This window comes from Vidua macroura, chromosome 3, assembly GCF_024509145.1.
Source record: "Vidua macroura isolate BioBank_ID:100142 chromosome 3, ASM2450914v1, whole genome shotgun sequence".
Classification (NCBI taxonomy): domain Eukaryota; kingdom Metazoa; phylum Chordata; class Aves; order Passeriformes; family Viduidae; genus Vidua; species Vidua macroura.
In genome coordinates, this window is record NC_071573.1 from 85,948,376 (window position 1) to 85,964,946 (window position 16,571).

The following is a 16,571-nucleotide window of genomic DNA, read 5'->3' on the forward strand; positions in this document are numbered from 1 at the left end:
GATGTGACCTACCACGCAGCTTCCCAAACACCAGGACCAGTGAAAGGGAGGCAGGACAAACACAGGTACGGAGAGGAAGAAAACCCCACCTTTTTTTGGCAGGAGCATGGTCCTGAATGCCCTAGGGAGTGTACATTTACCCTTCATATTTCACTCACAGTGTACACCCAATCACAGCCCTGGTTTTCATCATCCCCAAAAATCCAAATCCAAACCAATGTATTTGTGGTTTTCTGATTTTGGCTTCTAACGCTTCAGCTGAAGCTCCCCATCTGGGACTGATGTGACTGTGTCTTAGCCTATCAATCAGCCAATGAAAAAGCCCTTAATTTAATTCTTGCACCAAATTAAAAGTCAACTTCAGTCTCGTCAAAACTTATATACCACAGAATGCTTTATAATGAACCAGGAATATTGTTAGAGATAAGAGATTAAGTGATTCCTACTTTTAAAAAGTAGACCAAAACTTAACCTATTGCAAGCTACTAGTTAGACATTTCATTTTTTGAAACCCACAGTTCAAACATGATTCCAAATACACTCCCTAGTGATTAATAAAGAGTAAATTAATTCATTTTGTATTGGGTTAAAGAAATATAAATTAACATTAAGCTTTCACTGTTATCTTCTCCAAGAGTATACCGAATAGAGATTAAGAGTGCCCCCTAAACCGTAACCCAGGAGGATGCAGTGTAGTACAGTAATGTACTCCTTTTTTTCTGGGTCAGATGAGACTTCCATCATTCAATTAGTGACTCATTTCACCTATACTGAAGAAACATGATACACGATAATGTACAATAGCCTCAGCAAGGAGATACTTTCCACCAGCCCCAGCTTCACAGTGTCATTTTTGTATCCACAGTAAACATTCATCAAGAGCCTGATGCCCTGCCACTACTGGCTGCATCTTCCCATGATCCTAATGACCAGCCTGTCATGGTAAAGCATACTGCTTGTTATTTCATGTATTAAAAGAATGTAAAATTATTGATATGGTTTACATGAAATATTTTATTGCAGTTTTCTATTAAAACATCACATCTCAGTAAGTTCAGAGATATGCCACATATTTTAATTGACCTTGGCTTTAGCCTACCAAACTATTAATACCAAACTGTCATTCTATTAGAATTTTAAAAATCCAAAATCTGCATCATTCTCAGCTGATGTTTAGAAGCATGTGACAGCTCTGCAGAGCATAAATTTGACTCAGGATTAACAACTTTATCAAATGTGGATAGATTACTGAATAAGGACTGTAACAAGGTAAAATGAAAGGCAAGGCAAAATAAAAACTGAGCATTGAACAGAAAAAAGGTGCAATGGGATATTCCCATTACTTAATCCAATAAGACTCATTCACCCTAGAGATACTATTAAGTGACTGCTTACAGTTTGTGCCTCAAAGAAAACGATCGATAGAATTGTTCATGCTTAAAATGTAATTTGTGAAACCAAAAGGCTCTTAGGACATCCTTTCTTTCTTATAATGGTTTGCCTGCAATTAATCAAGAGCAGACCATTCTATCCTTTTCCTTCAGTGAACCCTTTACCCTTTTATTTGGTTCCATGGGGAGATGAAGGTGTCTTGTTTGCTTGTTTGAGACAGGTGGTTTTGATTTTCAGCAGATTTATACTCTAAGCAGTTTAGAACACAAAACATTCACCTGTTACTCTGAATAAAATCTTGTAGGTGTTCAGCAAAGGGCAAATACATAAACACTAATTCAAAATCTTATGCCTAGATAGATGACAAAATGATTTAACTGCGCTAAGGCATTTAAATAAGAAAAACAACCCTCTACACAGTATTTACCTGAATTATTCACTGTCATTCATCTTTAAATGCTGTATACATTAAGGATCTATCCGCAAATGAAGAGCTATTATACTGAAACAGGGTACTTGACTCACAAAGGTATTATATTTGTAATTTGTAAATAAGGAAATACTTTTTAAAGGTTATGATATACATTTCTCATTTGTCAGCAAATTTTACAAGTAATGTAAAACAGTGCATCAAGCTTCATCACTCTTTTCCCCAAGCTCTGCCTTCCTCATCTTGCCATCTTTTGTTCAACCCACTAATCAATTTGTGTTGCAATGCTTCCATTTCTATTAAAAACCAAAACAAAACCAAGTCACTTTCAATTATTTCCTGGCTGTACTATAAACATTGTTTAGTTCTCATCAGGACAACTGACTCATAAACCTGATCTATGGTATCTGCTTGGGCCTACACATAACAATTCAGTATCAAGGACTTGTTACTCACCTATCACTGTCCCAAATATCCTTAAAACACTCCATAAATAAGATCTGAATACAATCAGCTCTCCACTGTCTCATGTATCAACTCTACACTATCTAATGTAATGAGAGAATGAAGGTATCCTGAGAAGTGGAAAATTCCATATGATAACAATGCTACACATCACACAACCGATGGTGCAGCAAATGTGCCCAAATCAATAAACTCCAGTCTACCAATGCTTTCAAACCCCAGTCCAGCTTCTTCCAAACGGTGGAACATGCCAGACTTAATCACACAGTTGCAGGCTTACCACTAGAACTTTTCAGACATGACAGCTCAGGTCCATCAGTGTGTCTATCCTACACTGCTTTCCTGAAGCCCACTGGGAGGGAGAACCCAGTACAAACATCTCAGAGCATGGCCCGTGCTAAAGCAAAGCCAGTGAAACCTCACATGCCCAACCTCAGTACAGCACATTTTCTTTAACATGCATCTCTAAGTCCCAGGAACACGACAGGGGAATTCTCAAACTGATCCTGCACCAGTCTGGTTCCTTTTCAAGTTCTGACTCTGAGAGCAACCTAGACAAATGCTCTAATGCTAACAGAGACATGGGCAGGTTCATATAAAGCTTTATGTAAAACTGTTTTCCAGAGCAGAAATACTAGAAAAAGAAAATAGCTCAAGCTTTGCAGTCAGCATTAAGATTCCAGAAAAGTGCTAGAGTTCTTAAAGCATAGACTAGCTGTGTTTTTTATGTGAAGATTTTTAAAGAATTTGAAAAAAATGTTACAATCTGTCCCTTAATCTCTGTTTTGACTGCATTACATGAAAAAAAAAAAAGCCATTTTCAGATTATTAACTGAAACTGCCACATCATTGTTGATTTTTTCAGATAAAGTCCGAAGTATTTTGACAAAGACACTTTACAGCTACTCTGTTTTGAAGAAAAGAAATAATGGTATTCAGAAAAGTGGTATACTGTAAGAATCACCTGTAAAAAACAGCAATATCCTTCAGACTATAATTTGTGCCATTAGCTCAAGCAGGATTGCCGTGTATTTCACTAAACAGAGAACAAAACAGAAACACCACCAAGAACTTTAATTTACAGTATGACAGAAAATGCACAAAAAATTAATCATCAGCAAGAGCCTGATATGCATTAACTATTAAATTACCCTGACAGATTATGCCATGATGTTAAGACTCAGCACCTGATAATTCAGCAAGATACAAATGGGTGATCTTAAATAATACAGCTAGTGTTTGTCACTTTAAAAGGCTGGGCTACAACGGCAGCTAAGGAAGGTGAGTTTTAACATGAGTCACTGCAGTACAAGCAGTGCAGGGAACACAGCTGGATGAAGGTCTGACTACACCAAGAACAGATTTTGAATGAGTCTTTAGAACAATTTTTTCAAGACAACAATCAGCATGCTACAGCTTGATGTTCATGGTGTTGGTATGATTTGAAGGACAGGCTCCAGAGGGAGGCTGAGTAAATAGAACTTGAAACTATCTTAAGGCTACTTAAGCACTGGAACAGATAAGCTATGGAATCTTCCCTTCTGGAACCTTTCAAAACATGAGGGGACAGTGCTCCAGGAAATATGGTTTGTATGATATGCTACTATCCCTTTCAGCCTGAATCAGTCTATGATCCCAGAAGTTAAAGGAAACCTGAAAAACAGGGTTCAGCAATTTCCAACTTGATGACTGAAAGACAACACAGTAAAAAGCACATATGGTCAGGAACTGGTACACAAAACAAGTTGCAGACTATGAATAGAGCATATTTCAGCTCCTGATTTTCCTAAGTCTACATGGGCAAAATCCCTCTCAACAGATTATTTACTTGCTTCTCTGAAAGGCAGCATCTTTTATTTCCTATTAAATTTCAAATGTCATTGACTTAGGAAAGAAAAAAAAAAAAAGATGACCTAAAACACCACCTCTGAAAATTTTCCAACTTCTCCTTCTCTAAATGCTTACAGCATTTATTTTACTTATCTCGGCCACAGACATGAGGTCTAGGATGAATACCAGATCTCTTGCTCTAGAGTACTACTTAAAACTTTTATCCTGAAACAGTTTGACATCCATCCCCCAAATGGTACCTTTGCTTTTGCTTCAATGTGGGAGATAGGTCTAAACATTTGAGAGGTCTACTGAGACAGCATACAAGCAAAGCTAAAGTGGACAGCTTCTAAATATCCAGGTGATTTCTGTCAAAGCCAGTCTATGCAGTTATTCTTCAGTAAATATATGCACATGCCTGCTTGTGTCTGTTTAGGTAACTTGGTCCTCAATGTCATTACATGCTAATATATAACCCTGATATTAAAAGGTTCAAGGATATCTGAAGCTTAGCGTCCTTACTACAGACCTTGCAGGAAAAGGTGTTCTGAAATAAATAGATAGAATTACTACTCTTCTGTAGGCAGAGGACACCTCTACTGTCCATCCTGTATAAAGGATTACATTTTATTTATCAAGTTGTATTAAAATCTTGAAGATTCAAAAATCTGGCATGTGCCAGAAAATGCTTTCCCACACAGGAAAATTGATAGGTTTCCATTTTTTATCCCCAAAATGGGGGAACTTCATTTAGATAGGCATAAGTAAGGGAGTTTTTACCACATTTGTGGAAAATGGCAATTTATAATCTGAGCAGGAAAGAGGTTTCTCAATAACTGGAATATATCTTGCTACTGACAAAAATAGAAATGTATGAAGTAATAGCAATTTGACTTTTTAATGCTCCCACATGGAACTACAGGGAGTAATGCATGCAAATATGCAGTCATAAAGTACAACTGTTATTAAAATAAAAAAAATCTCATGCATTAAAAAAGCATATGAGCATTTATGGCGATAGCTGCACAGGAATTTACTTGAAAAACCACTTAGTTTGTCAGCTAAAGAACATTCCAATGCAAGTGTACATTCTGAAAAAGCTTCCTAACACACTTCATCGTTGAGGTAAAACTTTTTTGCTGTTCCTCTCGCCAGGAAGAGGAAAGACAGAAGCGTGTACAGCAGAGTCTGAGCTTTCCTCTTCCCTAAATCCCACTGCACTCACTGCACACTTAAATTAACAAGAGCAAGCACTGAATGTCGTGGACTATAAAACTCACATGCACATTGGGTCACCTGCAGGGCAGATTCTAAATTTATCAGTTAACCAAATGGAAGAACAGCTGTGACTCTGTATATGCAAAACCTCAGGAGAGCTCTTGGGATTTACTGAGTGCAGGGCCCTATTAAAAACACACCCTCCACTGCAGACCACCACTAAGACCTCCTTTTTCCAAGGTGAGCTGTGGCTCAGGCAAGCACGACTCATTTGGTGCAGGAGGAAACAGAGATGGAGATGAAGCACTGCTTTGCAGATATGGAATGTGGCAGTGAAATGAGGAACTGCAAGGAAAACAGACAGAAGAGCGAGTCTCCAGAGGAACAGGCAGCTCTGGGGCAGTGATTCCATGGAGGCAGCATCAGACTGACCCTGGCAGAGCTGTGTCTTCTACAGATCACACCTCTTCCCACGGTAGCGATCGCGCACTAACAGAAACTCCCGCTGCAGCGAGAGGTTGAGTCAGCAAAATACTGAAAGGATCCAACGATGAGAAAAAATATCAGTTTATTTCTGTTCAGCACCCCTCTGTTCTACAAGATAAGCCCCTTGCTACTGGAGAGACCCTACATCCCCAATTCTTTCATGGATTTATAAAACAAATCTTAAAAGCAGTAAAGACATTTAGCATTTCCCACAGTTACAAGCCAATACTGACAAATGCCAACATACTTTTCTAGGCAATCTGAGTACACCTGTGACGTTTAAAACATTCCATATGATTGTGGAATACTCTATCTTAAACATTAGCACAAATTTGCCAGATTTTTTTTGTAACCTCCTAAGCATTCTGTTAAAAGGCAATCCAGGCAAAGAGGAAAATAAGAACAGAAGTAAAATTAGGTGCAATGGAACAGAAATAAGAGAACAGAGAAAGACAGAATAAAGCACAGGCAGTAGAATGTTGATTATTGAAGTACAAAATTAAAACCAGAATTGGTTAGACTTGTTCCTCACTAGGAAACTTGCACAGTCATCTATAAAAATTTAATGCCACCAAACCCAGCTGGGGCCCACAGAATACCAAATGGACACCAAACCAGTTACAGGGCTTATCTAGACAGGGAATTATTTGATACAAGTATAGAATGCACTGAAAGATTCATATCTTGCAATCACTTTGTAGTAAGTACTTCTAATATGGACCAATATGAGATTTACACTCTGCTATAACTGTGGGATTTATCTGAGAAACTCTAATTCAGACACTGGAGTAACAAGAAAACTTTCATGCCCTATGTTTAAAATATTTTAGCAATCCCTTCAATGAAAAATCCATATATTTCCCAGCTGACTTTTATTAAGATGAATAACACAATGGGCAAACTTAGAGGAAATAGATAAGAGGTTCTCATTCATTTGAAAGAAAGCTTCCTTGAAAGTTAATTACTTTTTTGAAGTACCTCACTTGCCTAGAACACACATTTCTGAAAATTAATCTTATATATAAACAAAATAGTAATTAGACCAAAAGTTTGATGAGTGTTATTTGGGAGACTAATACCTCAACTAAGTCACAGCAGCTTGTTATGAAACAGGATTAAATACGTAAAACAGGAGAGAGGAAAGAAAATGCAACTGGAGATTTTGCCTTATTATTACAAAAGCCTTTTCACCATGTTCTTTCCACAAGACACACTCAGGCAGAATTCCTGCAATGGCTATGTACATCTATTAAAAGACTTGAAAGGGGAACAGTCTCGAAATAAGTATTGCTTTTTTAAAGAGACACATAAACATGCAGTACTAGATGAGTTCTTATTTAATCAAATATATGTTAACTTATATTAGTCTGTGTTTTTAATTTTAGTTCATCTTTTACTTCCTGTTCTTACTGAAGAGAAAAAGAAATCATACTAAATTTCCTTACATCTTTACAACAGTCCCATAAAGCTTATCTTCAAGAATAACAATTTCTCATATTCTCTTATAACAACTTTTAAACTCTATTTATTTAGCTTGAAAGTATTTTTCATTTGACTTTTTGATTCAGCATACTAGCCTTGCAAATTATATATTATAATTGTTTAACTACTTTGTGGCTTGGAACTTTTCAGTTTTCTGGGGAGAAAAGTACGGAATGTTAGGTTTTCCTAATATACAGGGTCACAATTTTATAACTTCAGCCCTTGCAACCAGACATCAGTTTTTACTAAGATATACTCTAACATGTTAATTTTGAAATCAAAGTTTAGCAAACAGATGGGAGACCAGAAGACAACTCGTTTTCTGGCATTCAGTAGTCTTTTAAATGTTGTAAGTTTTGTAGCTGTGCAATTCTCTTCCTTTCATCTGTCAGTAAACAAGTATACAAGCCTAACAATTCACTTTGCACCTTATTTTAATGAAAGGCAATTTTAATAACAAATAGCAAACATTTAACCAGAGGGAAAATCAGGCACCACAAAGAAAACTGTTGCAAAAAATCATGACAAAAGAGCCCATGTGAACTACCATGCCTTATGTAAGATGCACCAAAGAAAGGTAGGTCATCACTTTCATCCCTTACCAACATCTTCATCTTTTCCCCTGTAGTAAGCTGTGTCATTCATGAAAGTCACATTAGCTCCTGTCATTTAATTTTTTAAATTGAAACACTGTAGTTTCAAATATAACACACTGCTCTGAGATGTTATTAGCACACTAAGAAAGAAAAGTAATCTCTCAGATTTAGAAGTGTCTCTTTTCCTTCAAGCAAGGCACATTTTCATGACTCATTTAAATCAACTTAAGCCAGTACTGCCACAGGTAGAAGCATCTGCAGACCAAAACCTCTTTTACATATTTTTCTCCCTCCTCAAATAAGTTTTGATGTTCCATCAACTCTATGGTAAAACAAACCAAGATGCTCATCCACCTGAAAAAGGAAAAGAAGAATCCAGAAGGGGCTATTAGAAGGCAGGATCACAGGGCCAGAGGAGAAAGTGCTCCCTTCAGTGACACGACATGGGCTTAAGAAAGGCTGAGCTAGTGGTGGGGCTCCACACTCAGAAATAATATTAAATTTTACTGCCACTTCTGGTAAATTATTTTTTCCTCAACTTCAAGAGTTTCAACTCCAAAAACACTGAGAAGCAGAACTGCTGGCTGCAGACTGTATTTATACATTTATTATTAACATAAAACTTAAGAAACCTCAGAGAATATTACCAGAACAATGTCACAAGCAAGTAATGAAAAGTTAGCAGCATAAGTTAAGACCTGTTTCTCTAAATTCTGATGGTCCTAAAAGCTTATGAATGTCAAAGAGTAAAGTGAACATTCAAGATTGGAAAGCAAAAACTCCACTTCTTTCCCCTTCATAAAAAAAGGAGAGTTACTGTTCTTGAACAGTTTTTTGACATGCTAAAGCCGCCTCCTACAGCAACAGTATCTTCCATCTCCTAAGACCTACACTATCCAGTACACTCACAAGAATTAAACTTCTGATGCCAATTTAAATAAATGAAACAAATTACAAGAGAACAAACACACTAAGTAGTCAAATCCCTTTTTCTCTCACCAGGTTCCACAAGCTGGATACCCTGAAGACACACAGTACCTGCTGAACCTGTTCAACAAGTTAAAAAAAATTATATAAGCAAGAAAAAGAAAATTGTTTTTCTAAAGTCTACATTTTTTAAAGGCTTCTGTTTTGAGAAAACTGTAACAAGCACCGCAGAAAACTTCAAATGGTATCCAAAATACTTTGAAATTAATTTTATGTAGGAATGTATTCAGGAAAGGTAGGAAACAAATTGCTGAAAGGAAGGCATGCAAAAGTACTATAAGATGAAAACTGAGAAGAATATAGTCAGGAAAAGAGAAAAACTCCATAGAAGAAGCACTAACCATAGAAATTTGACTGAAGTGCAGAGATGGTCATCAAGGTGATCATATGATTTATTTTCTACATACACTGAGGAGCCTCAAACTTCCCATGCATCTGGGTATCTAACTCATTTTGTTCCCCATTTCCTGGTTTTTGTTATGAGGCTGACCTCCCACCACTGCTCCCTGTAAGCTGAGATCTGCAAAATCCACTGAAGAAGAGTCCGAGTTCTCCTTGCAGAGTTGGAAGCCGAGGGTTTCTGCTGCTCTGGATGCCTTTCTATCATCTCCTCCTTCCCTCTTTCAGAGCTGACCTACAGAAAGGGACTTGATATTCTGGATGTGATTAGGGGCTCTTTCTCTGCCAAGTACCAGAGCTGGATATCTCTGACTTCTGCAATGATCTGATTCCTTCTCTGTGCCAGTCAAGCAAGCTGGCATCTGGGAAACCCTATCCTTTCTTATAGTAAGGGAATGTCAAGAAAAAGGTCTTGAAATTTAGACTGTTCTTTTACAATATAAGAACTTCTGCAAGAAACAAAGTTTAAGGAATTCTATTTACCCGTTTTCCTCTGTCCTGTCCTCCCAGGCACTCAACTCTTCCCCCTGCAAGACATTTGACACCTTTCTCAATTACACCCATGCACCATTTGCAGAGCAGTTCTGGACTGGTCAGAGCCAGCAGCTCAGCCAGCACACCCCACGGGGCAGGGCACTGCAGCAGCACAAAGCTGCCAGCAGCAAGGGAGGTGGAAACTGCAAACTGGCATCGCCAGGCGAGCTCTGTATCTCCACATGAGGGCTTAGGGAAATTAGAATTGACATACCTGACGTCTGTCATAACTCTGTATCCTAGGGGCAGGGATGCCAACTGAGATGAATGCAAAAGTTCAAACAGAGGTTTTGTTTCAAAACATACCGATCCCTGAGCTGCTGTCACTGAGCAGATCATACTGACATAAGGGCCTCTCCCGTGCCAGAAATGTCTTCCCAACATGGAGGCTGGAACTTTTATGGACATTTCTCTCAGGACATAGTCCAGGATTACAGTTAAAGCTAGTTGGTGACAGAAGTAGGCATCCCATTCCTCCTGTGTATACTCCTTCTGCACCACCACTGACAGAATATCAGTGTTTTGCCAGTTTTTTTCTGCTGGTTTACCACTTTGAGCTGACCAACCATAAGGTGAAAGGGCATGACTGCAGGCACACAGGAAGCACCAGAAGCAGGATCACCCTACTCAGGCAGCTGCTATCCAACAGATCTCCATACCTGTATATCATTAACCTTGTGTTCCTGCCAGCTTAACCCACTCTCTGCACTGCTGTCAAAAGCAAGCCCATCTGACTGACCTGACTGCAGGAGCAAATGAAGCAGGAGAAGACCATGCATATCACACCTTTTGGCAGATACATGCTTGGCCAACTAGAAATGCCAACAGATACATGCTTGGCCAACTAAAAATGAGAATGCTATTTCACACCAGATTTGGGTTCATGGCACCAACAGTGGGCCATGCTGGGTATACTCTCTTACCCTCTCCCTCCACCAAAAAAAAACCCTGGTGCTCAGGCACAACCATCCATATCACAGAAACATGCACAAGTGAAAAATATGCCTCTTTTTTTCTCCCCAGACTGATCACCTCCAATAACTTGGATGCTACTTCTTGAAGTAAAAATACACAAATATAGAAAATGATTAGCAGCAGAGGTATTGATCACTTAATCTAAGGTATTCATCATATTTTTGGAGAAAATATGAGACAAATTTTTAAAGCAATTTTAAAAGTTTGCAAATCAACAAAGGAAGTTATGTATACATAAGTATAAACACAATGGTCCAGTCTAGAGGGCCTCTAAGTATTTGGAGCTATTTTAAGCTTCTTCCCCCATGGCCAGTGTGAGTCAGAATCTGGGAAAGGGCGAACAAATGGAGTGGGGTGAAATAAGGTTAAAAAAGTATTCAAAAATCTGATGAGTTACTTTATGTGGAGTGCAGGAATTGGCAGGAGGCATAAGAAGTAAAAGAGGAAGAGATTTCGAAGCAAGCACTTGACTGAAGTGGAGGCAGCAAGTTTGAATCTGCATTTGGTGGTGGGACTGAGCCTGGTTCTCTATTTCAACAAAGCTATATGCTCTCTGCAGTGTGTGATGATCCAGTAAAGTGCTGTTTGTGATTACAGATACAGGTATATATCAAGGTATTATTAGCTTGTATGAGTAGCAAAAGAGACACAAAAAGACACCATACCAGAAACTTTTGCTGTATTGTGAGACAGTCAAGACTGTGAAACACAGGATGAGTATCTTTTCTCTCCCTTCCCTCAGATAGCTATGGATGGTAAACTAACTTAAAGAATCATATTTCTGCTGTAACTATTATGGATATTAACCAAGCACACATAAATAAGGCAAAACACCTATGAATGACAGATTTTTCTGGGTTTTGCTACCATCTCACAACGTCAGGTCTGAACTGTAAGAGTATGTACAAGCTACAAGCTTCTGCACATAAGGGTGCTAACACTTGAAAGAATCTCAAAAGTAGCAATTTTAGTGACTAAATATGTATCCAATGCAAAGTTAAAACTGAGACTGCTGTCACATGCCACTCCATAATACTGAACTCAGTAAAACTCAATTTAGAAAAAGAAGGTGCATACTCAAGAAATCATTATTTTGATGCCTTCACCTAACACCTATGCCCATTCTACCTTCATATTATACACAGCCAAGTGCTATATGTTCTACAGAATAAAAAAAAAAAAGGGTCTTCTCCAGATAAAATTCTTTTATACTAATTTCTGTCTTACACTGTCTTTTACTCCCTCACTAAACTCATTGATCATGTTTCTTCTGATAGACTTCATGGCAAGGCAGGCTGAGGTACAATTGTTACTTTGCAGTGTGAAATGGTACCTGGTGTTACATACACAAGACCCCTATTTCTTCAATTGCATAAAGAAAGAAGGAATTATACAGACCCCCCAAAAGCAGTCTCAAAGGACAGGAAATTATGCCATATCACTGTCACACCACAGAGCTGTGCCTACCATGGCACTGTCAGGTACAGAAAGGCAGCAAGATGGCATAACTAGGCATCTGAGCTCTTTATCTTTTTATATTTTTGTTCTTAGAAAATAGAATTTTGCCAAATTGAATGCCTGGGGGAGATGGGATGCCGTTAGACAGCTTTAATTCTGAGTTGAGAAAATGTTTTCCATTGCAAAATCATAATTTCAGTTGCAAAAGTTGTTATTTTTAAAATGTCCAAAAGTACTACTTTAATGTAAGAGCTAAACTCTGAATAAAATTCAGGTGATTTGAAATTTGTACCCCATATCTGAGAAGTCTAGAAGATGCAATGAGTACCCATGAACATTACAAAACATTGAAGTAATATTTTTAGAATATGGAGGGATGCAGGAAAAAAACATACCCTCAGGACAACTATAACTACCAACTCTTAGCTATATCTCAAAGTATAATGATTGAAGAAACAAGCATCTGTACAATCATCTTTATGGGTCAGAATACGTAGTTAAAACCTGCAGAATATGGATCTCATTTATTTTCTTAAGCTGCAGTATAGTCTTCTAGGAATTACCACAGAGAAGAGCGGGGAGGAGGATTCAAAAGTAGGAGTCCAATTTACAGTGACCCCCAGAGAAGCTTCCCTGTGTGGCTGGAAGTCTCCTAATACAGGCATGGCACTTCAGATAACTGAAGAAGACAAGCAGAACAAACCTACCCATGTCTTCAGTTCCACTCGGTGTGCTTCAAAAAACCTTAATTCTCAGCTACCTCAAAGGAAACAGTGCTCAGTTTTCCACTTACTTTTCTAAGCCCTATTTTCAACAAATATAAGATGTCATATTTTAGAAGATAAGATTCTGTCTTTTAAAGTGTAACTACTCTTTGGGACCAGACCACGTCATTGGTGTCTCAGACACGCTGCATCACAGGGGCTAATAGGATAATTGCTGATGCTAAGTTTCAGCTTCTGTAGCAATGGCAATTTAAAGTAAGACTTCCCCACTTCTCATTCCCAGTCCTACTTTCTTGTCTCAAAGCAAGCAGGACCTGTGTGTGGGCATCCACTGACAAACTAGAATCAGAAACTGATCCACTTAAAAAAAACAAAACAACAACAACAAAAACCCAAGACCAAAAATATTTGCATAATTTTTCCTAGACACATTATTCCCTTGAGTTTACAGCCTAGCCTTCCAAATCTTAAACCTGTGTAATTGCTATTTGGATTACTGTAAAACCATAAACTGAAGAACAGAGCTCATCTTACAACTGTTAGACAAATTTGACAGCTTTCTTCTCTCTTTGTAAAGATGCATTACATTAAGTAAAGATCACAGTACAATACATCAAAAGATAAGCTATCCTGTCAGAAGGCAAGTCACAACACTTATTTCCAGAAAAATATGTCATATAGAAACATAGTTTGAAAGTAAAACTATGTCTGAGCTGTATGAATTAAAAAGAAAACCAAACAGGTGAACCTGAATGTTTCTTGTCCATCAGGAGTTTGTTATTTGATCATATGCTAGCAACACAAACCATTAGCAAGGGCTACTTCTTCATTTAAGGACAAAACTTTTTCATTTCTGATAAACAGGAGGAAAAAATGTGGTGCTGCTGGAAGTGTACATTTTGAATTTTAATTTCCTGTAAAAAATTTAAAATTAATGTAGGCAACACACTGGATACAGAAAACAATACAACTTTTTATAGATTGCATTATTTCTCATTACATTACTGAGTAATCATAAGATTTATTAAATTTCATACTCTGATTCAGTGTCATTTTCTTTTAAGCTACATTACACAACCACATGCATGGAAGCATAAAATGTCAATGCTGCTCAGACACATCAGTGAGTATCTACACATGGAAAAGCATAGATCTCTGGAACAGAAGAATATCATAAGGCTAAATTTTCAGTAGTCTCTGAAGCTTAAATTCCTTTGACTTTTAATAGGATTTAGGTTCACAATCAACTTATGCTGCAATCTTACCAATAACCTTTCAGATATGATACATCTCCAAAAATACCTTTTAGTTTAGAACCTGCCAAAGTTTCTCCTGTAGAATTTAGTATTATTATTCCATCTGTAACCCAACCTTAAAAGCAAAAAGACTTTAAAGAATTGTGGTAGACTTATACTACTAATGTAAGTTCTTCATGTGGTTTTATAAGAATCTTTTAACCCAAAACAAAGTCAAATAAAAGAAAACTAAGACACACTGAGCAGTAAATATGCAATAAAGAGCTACTGTTACTACTTTATTTACTTGCTCTCCTCATAGTTTGTGTAACAACAAATTTACACTGCCAAAAACACCATTAGGAAATTCTTTTTCTGAAATCCACAATGACACTGCAGGTGTCATTTTAGTGAGAAAGTAACAACACACTGGGATTATAAAAATCCACAGATATGGGGAAAATGTAGAAGATGTTTTCAAAGCAGATCTTGCAGCAATGTGCGCACTACACTAAACTACAAACTACAAGCTAAGTCTCTTTAGCTCATTAGATTTGCCATTTACAGGTAAAAAAGCAATACAGAGCTCCAGGAAAATGAGAACCTCATCTTCTTAAGTGAGGGTTATCAGGAAACTCTTCTCACCCACAGAAAAGGTGTAACTGTCCCAGGTTAGACATCAGGACATCATCCCATGGTGGAAGATGGGAACTTCACCTGAGCGCTACAAAGTACCGAGGCACTTTCAGTAAGCAGTTGTTTGGAATCAGACATTCCAAACACATTTACATCTCAGTTCAGGATATATCTGTATGTTGATGCATACAAAATATATGTAAATGAGGGGGTACTGTTCTTACAGCAAAGGCTTTGAAATTGAACAGCTTTAAGCAGAAGGAGGGTAGGGTTAGATGAGATATTAGAGAGAAATTCTTTTAGTCAGAGGGTGGTGAGGCACTGCAACAGGCTGCCCAGAGAAGCTGGGATCACCCCATCCCTGGAAGTGTTCAAGGCCAGGCTGGATGGGGCTCTAACCTGTTCTAATGGAAGGTGCCTCCCCCATGGCAGGAGGGTTGTTACTGGATGATCTTTAATGCCCCTTCCAACCCAAATCATTCTATGATTCTATGCAAAGATTGCTGAGATTACTGACCCAGTATCAGGCCACAGGAGGTGCCACTGTTCACCAGCTTTAAGTTGGACTTAGCACCACTGACCACAACTCTTTGAGCTGAATCATCCAACCAATTTTCCACTCAACTCATTCTCCACTTCTGTAATCAAGCTATGTTACGTTTCCTTTGTCTTTAAAGAAGATCAGTACTGTAGACCTTACTGGAACTTTCATGAAATAAGATGACAAAACAGCCTGAAACTTCACTGTGTCAGACTATCATTCTCACAGGTCCCAAACAAATACATTTCTTTAATTCATTTTGTCACATAATACTCACGTATCAATCACTGCTTGGGGAAAAATTCCTATCATCACATCTCACTAGCTCAAAACAAAAATTGTGTGAAGCCTTATTTGAATGTAATAACAGATAAAAATAAACCAATGGAGCCATCTATAACAAGCTGAATTTAAAGCAAATGGCACAGTTATAAGAAAACATAACAAAATAGCTGTATTGGATACATAAGACAAATATTTTATTACAATGCACTACCTGTTACCCCTTCTTGGAATAGTAAGTTATCCTAAAGTAAAGAAAATAGTCTGCTTTAGAGGGTCACTTAGAAGGATAATATAGTTATAACCCTTCATATAAATATGATCTTGAGTAAAATACTATATGACATTTTGGCTCAGTCTGCACTATTTAGACCAGTTTAGATCAAAAGAGTGGTTTTGAGGCACTTTCCCCAATGACCCCAGTTTGCTGCATGCTGCTTCAGTTCACTGAGAGCTTTCTAGTCATAGAACCTGGATGTCTCCTAAGGAAGCTGAACTACTCTGACCTACCTGTCACAATATGCACTTCAACCCCTACGTGCACCAAACAGTCTGAAACAACTACTGATACAAACAACTTCAAATTACACTCATGATACAAAATATCTGCTCCAGAAGATGAGTTTAAAACCTAGTCTGAAGTTACTCTGGAACCACACAGATGTATGGACATCAACACTGCTTTTAGTAATTCATTCCTTAAATACCAAATTTAATCGTTAGCACAAACACAGTCATAAGTGCTTCTGGCAACTGTAGTGCCACTACAGATACAAATCCAAGAAAATATGATATAGTTTGGATGCAAGAGTTGGCAGATTTCTTCAAATAGTTATAAAAGCAGGAAGAAAGTAAAATGGGTTTGACTGGATATTAGGGTATGTGGACTCTACAGAAAAG

At 37.8% G+C, this 16,571-nt stretch overlaps 1 protein-coding gene across 2 annotated transcripts in view; it reads right to left on the bottom strand.

Moving 5' to 3' along the window:
* Window positions 1-16,571, bottom strand: part of FAM135A (family with sequence similarity 135 member A) — a 79,841-nt gene that overhangs the window by 42,361 nt on the left and 20,909 nt on the right. The window lies entirely within an intron of this gene.